General features: G+C 48.9%; 1 long non-coding RNA gene across 7 annotated transcripts; it reads left to right on the plus strand.

The window, feature by feature from the left end:
• The first annotated feature begins 1,658 nt into the window (after positions 1 to 1,658).
• LOC127342505 (uncharacterized) lies at positions 1,659 to 4,370 on the plus strand. 7 transcript variants are annotated; one of them, XR_007876715.2, is made up of 4 exons: positions 1,660 to 2,156; positions 2,264 to 2,361; positions 2,569 to 3,902; positions 4,029 to 4,370. It is a non-coding gene; the product is annotated as an uncharacterized lncRNA (long non-coding RNA). The 7 variants fall into 7 exon arrangements; XR_007876716.1 differs by having other exon boundaries at positions 2,569 to 2,693; positions 2,778 to 4,370; XR_007876717.2 differs by having other exon boundaries at positions 2,569 to 2,693; positions 2,943 to 4,370.
• The last annotated feature ends 720 nt before the right edge of the window (positions 4,371 to 5,090 follow it).

The following is a 5,090-nucleotide window of genomic DNA, read 5'->3' on the forward strand; positions in this document are numbered from 1 at the left end:
TGTTTATGTCTGTCTCGCCTTCATCAAGGGACTCGATCTCATTCCGACCCCAACTACGCGCGCATCTTCGACGGAATGAGATCGAGTGGCATCCATGGACGTATTCCGACAGCCGCCTAGCCACCAAGCCCGCCTCAAGTGCCATCGGCCGGAGGGAGCTGGTGCTGTCGTAGCGGCCAACATCCGTGTTCATGGACGATGACGATAAGTTGCGATCGCGAGAGGAGGCTTGCTGAAATTTTATGACCGGTCACTCGGTCAGGTACGTACGAGTAGACGGCGAGTAGGGTTGCATGCGGGACTGGATGCAGGACGAATTTTGTTCTACCGTGACGTATTTCCTTGCACAACCCAACAACCCAACAGCTAAACTTTGCCCTATTTTCACTTTTGCGGGACTTCGTGGGACGCCGAGCTGCAACCCTAGCTACGAGCAGGCTTGCTGAAATTATAGGACTCGATGAAGAATTGAGTACAAGTAAGTGCGACCCCCTTTGCCCTATGCGAGGGCGCTCCACGGTAGCAGCTTCTCTCGATTTGTTTCCTTTGCTCCGGTGTCCCCCCCTAGCGAACGACGTTCTATTTAGACGGCTAGGATCTGCTGATACCCCTTCGTGGGTTGACTTAACATGTGTGTTTGGTTCATGGGCAAATATGTACGGGATGGGATGGGATAAAATATGTTTAATTAACGATTAATAAAAAAAGATAATATGCCATTAACACACCGGTTAATATGTAATTAACGGGTCCTTTTCCCTTTGTGGTGGAGGCCGGACCTAGCGGGCGGCCGCCTACCCGTGCCTAGCAAGGTCACTACCCGCACATATTTAGCGAGGCCATTTCTGTCGACTGGGTGTGACGCAGACGTAGCAAGCTCGTTGCTCGCCACGCCATGGAGGCCGCCGCCGCCGAGCTAGGGAGCCACGTTGAAAATCAAGCCCGCCGCTTACGGTGCCCTGGAGGCCGCCGATGTCGAGCTGGGGAGCCACGCGGAAAAGCAAGCCCACCGCTCGCCGTGACATGGTGGCCGCCGCTGAGCTGCGGAGCCACACATACGACGGTGGCAGGTGTCGGAGTCGCGTCGACGGCCATGGATTCTCAGGCGGCTAGTGAGATTAGTCATGAAATTCACGGATCATATGGTCCAGCCTTTCTCAGAAATATTCGGCTTTTGGGATGAGATCATCCATATTTTCTGGTCACGAACCAAACGCACGTTTACCACCTGAACATCGTTCGCCAGGGGGGGACACCGGAGCACAGCCCTTCCTTTGCACGTCGCTAGCGTGCGGTGGTTTGCTGGAGCTGAGAGACCGCATCTAATGTACCCGCTGCACATTGCCCATGGGTGCTAGCTGATGGTGGGCCGCCGTGTCATGGTCTGTTTCTGGTACGGGTTTTTGTGCTCGCATTGACAGGGCGTGGTTTCTTTCCCTCAGAAAACTGGGCCACGTGATGCGCTCAGTATAGCCGCAGAAAAGGAGCCACAGGGCACTTTCCCCATCTTTGATAGTGTGGCTGCCGTTGGGCCATCCCCTCAATGTGTCCACCTGTAATTGTTAGGGTGCGTAACTTCGTTGGTAACGTGTGTTTTTTTTCACCGGGATTCCTTTGCTACGAAGAAACGAAAGAGACAAGAACAGCTAAACAGGCATCGAGCCCCCCGCTGGCCTCCGTCTTTCTCTCCCACTCCTGATCTTTTCCTCTTGTCTTGCTCTGTTCGTCTCCCGGACCTCCCCGCCACTGTTGCACCGCCTCCTCTCCCTCGCCTCCTCCACCACCACGGTGTCCTCTGCGCCGTCATTCCCGCACCATCATCCTCCTCCGTGGCCAGGGCACCGGCGGCCGAGGCGAGGTGGTCCGCGAGGCCATGGCGAGGCGGCGGGCGAACATCAACATGGCGGCGGGATTCTTGAGGTGGATGATTCATTGGCCAGGAGAGCCGTCTCTGCTCGCCCATTCCCCGCGCCCCCTCCTCGACATGGCGGCGCTGGATCGAGGGTCTGCAGCGATGCCATGACCTGAGCGCGCTGATGCGCCCGTGAGTTCCCCGTCCTGGTAATCTCGTAGCTCGGATTGAATCCTACCGAGGTCACCGCCGTCCAGCATATCTCCTCTATCCATATAATATTTTGCAAGGAGCTCAACTATAGGTAGCCGGCCAACCCTGTCTGGCTATGTCCTTCACCAATCACCACATCTCTCTGTCTCCCTTTTTTCTTTTGTTATCCTTTCTCTCCTGAAAAAGTCACTGCTGCAGGAGCGAAGCAGCAAACCATGGAGGATTTCTGGCTACTTGGGCATTGAGCAGCAAGCCATGTTTAACTGACATCGAGTTTGGGAAAGATCTGCATCCAGGTGAAGGTGAATTTAAAAACACGAGTACTCGTACTGCTTCAAACATGCATGGTTATCTCTATAGAAATTTCGTCTGATTATTATTAAAACCATTTGTCTTTTAACTTCTTGGACTCTATATTTTTTGGTGAATCCAAAAGTTTGTTTAGAATTATTCTATTTTGTTCTTATCTGAGCAAATCATTGTATGACTTGCTGATTTTCCAGGTGCTAATCCACCAATTAAATGACCATTCCAACCGAGGTTTGGGTAGCATACAGGTGATAGCTGCAGCAAATCGTATGGACATTCTTCATCTTGTTTTAGTTGTGTTTGAGTCAGCTGAAAAAGAGTGAGTTTATTTTTCACATCATACGAAAGTTTAATCTGGTTTTACATTTGTTCTCTAATGATGTTATGTTTTTTAATTTTATAGGAAATCCTCCAGTGGAAAATACAGCTTAGTATTGTGTTGTCTAACTAGCTGTACACTTTCCCAGATTAAATGAGTGTTGTGCTATTGGCCACGTTACATAGTTGATTGTTCATAATTTTTACGCATGTTACCATGCTTTGATATTCAGTTTGCATGCTTCTCCAGGTGATATCAATTACACGAATGAATATGCATATGTGTGGAGAGCTCATGTACTGGTGTTACAAGTTCCCTGACATTGATTAAATTGGCCTAAAAGGAAGATCGCTCCAAGACTGTGTGCGTGCGCCTATGATCATTGGATCAGAGGCTGAAGATCTGTGGAAGCAGGTTAGTTCACATGGCTCACATATTTACCTCTTTGCTCATGAGATATGCATGCTATGTTTTCCTTTCATTAAGAGTATGAGTCTGCAATAAAGGAATTGAGCGCAATTGTTCCTGCTCACAAGAAACAAACCATCATACAAATAGCTCTAAGGGTCATATATGAATTTTGATATGGATTAGCAAAGGATACCATGAGATCTGTGAGGCCAGATTTGTCCCCTAATGAGCTTTAAAGCTGCTATCTATGTAGCAGAAGTTGATGCATTCAACCAAATTATTCTGTACTTGTTTTTCGTGCCAACTGCCATTTCTTTTCTTACTTCTAAGAAAATTGGAATCGGCAGTGTGTTATTTTTGTATAATGCAGTCTATGCAGTGCTTTGCAATTGGTCCGGTCGATGGCACGACTCAGCTGTTCTATTTCCTGGCACTATTTTATTTATATGTTGTTGCCTGGTGATAGCTAAGAATATGACGCGGCTGTAGTTTAGGTATTTGTTCTGAAATTGGTTGTTTTTTTCATTGAACTGCTTTGTGAACTTGCTACAAATTCTATTCTTTGAATATTTGTTTGTACTCTTCAGCTTTTGGCACATTTTTATTCTCTAGAAGGTATGATTTCTAGCTATTAGTCATGCAAGAATAATGTGGAAAAATAACTGTCATAGTAAACAACGCAGCTAGCTTCTCCATGCCTTATAGTGGGATATTTGACAGTTCCTCGAGCAAACAATACCATTGCACAACACACACGTCACAATTTGTTTTGAACCATGAGGAGAGGGACTCCATGAGGTTCGTCCTTTTGTTGTATTGGATTGTTCCAGATGATAATCGTCTGTAGTTTGGAGTTACCGATTTTCATTTATGCTCTTTCTACCACCTTGCTCTTGGAATCCGAGGTTTTCCTTTTAATCGTAGGTCGATGGCTCTAACCAGTCTCCACCAGTCTCTTGGGCGCGCGTATGGACGGATGAAGAAAGCCTAAGAATAGCAGTTGCGGGGATTGTTCATCTGCTGATCTAACACTGCCACCTGGTAGATACCCTTCGTGGGGCTAGATATTAGTACACATTTGAGAGTTGCTGCAACGAATACAAATAATATATCTCTGTAATAGCTGAGATTTCAGATTAACATGTCAAGCCATAGTCCATAGATATTCCCTCCTTGCATATTTTCTGTAACATACTTTCTTTTATGTACCTGATCTGATCTATTGTATGAAAACAAAGGTTTAGTAAATATCTTCTGTAATTGTAATCCATGGACATCTGAAATGATACGACTGCTTGCTTCATGTTATAGTCGAGTACATCATTGTCCCTGTACACTCGACTTGATAGACAGTGCAGCAGAATCATGACTAAGATTGATACGCAACTGACCAGTGAGGAGGCGCCCCAAGGGGCGCCCCATCCACTAGTCCAATCCAACTATGTGTCCTCCTCGAAGTGGGACATGACTCAGGAGCCAACTGCTCCTACAGTACTATATATACCGTTGTTAGAGCATGTCTACCAGGCCCCTTAAAACCAGTCCACCCTGTAAAATTCCGGTGGGATACGGAGCAGGCGCGGTTTGGGCCGGGTCTAGAAGGCCCCGTATTCGGTCCGTCTTTCGGCGGAATACGGGCCCCAGGAAATCCACATCGCCGCCCCCTACTTATACCGGGCGAAGGTGCGAGTGAGGGGTTCGACCCTCACTCGCAACCCTAGCTCCGCCGTGCGCCGCCTCCTCCCCGCAAAGCTCCGGCGAGCAATCCCCCACTGCACGCCTCCCCATTCCAGCCGCAGGTCGCCATGTCGAGTCACCGAAGCCGTTCCGCGTGTCCGGCGAGCGGATCGAAGCGATCCCGCTCGCCGGACACCGTCGAAGAGGTGTGGCGGCGCCAATGCAAACGCTCCGCCGCGGGGAGTCGCCGTGCGGCGTGCTGGTACGCCGGAGCGCTTTACGTGCCGCCGTCGCTCCGTGAGTTCGCCG

The sequence above is a fragment of the Lolium perenne genome, chromosome 3 (assembly GCF_019359855.2).
Source record: "Lolium perenne isolate Kyuss_39 chromosome 3, Kyuss_2.0, whole genome shotgun sequence".
NCBI lineage: Eukaryota > Viridiplantae > Streptophyta > Magnoliopsida > Poales > Poaceae > Lolium > Lolium perenne.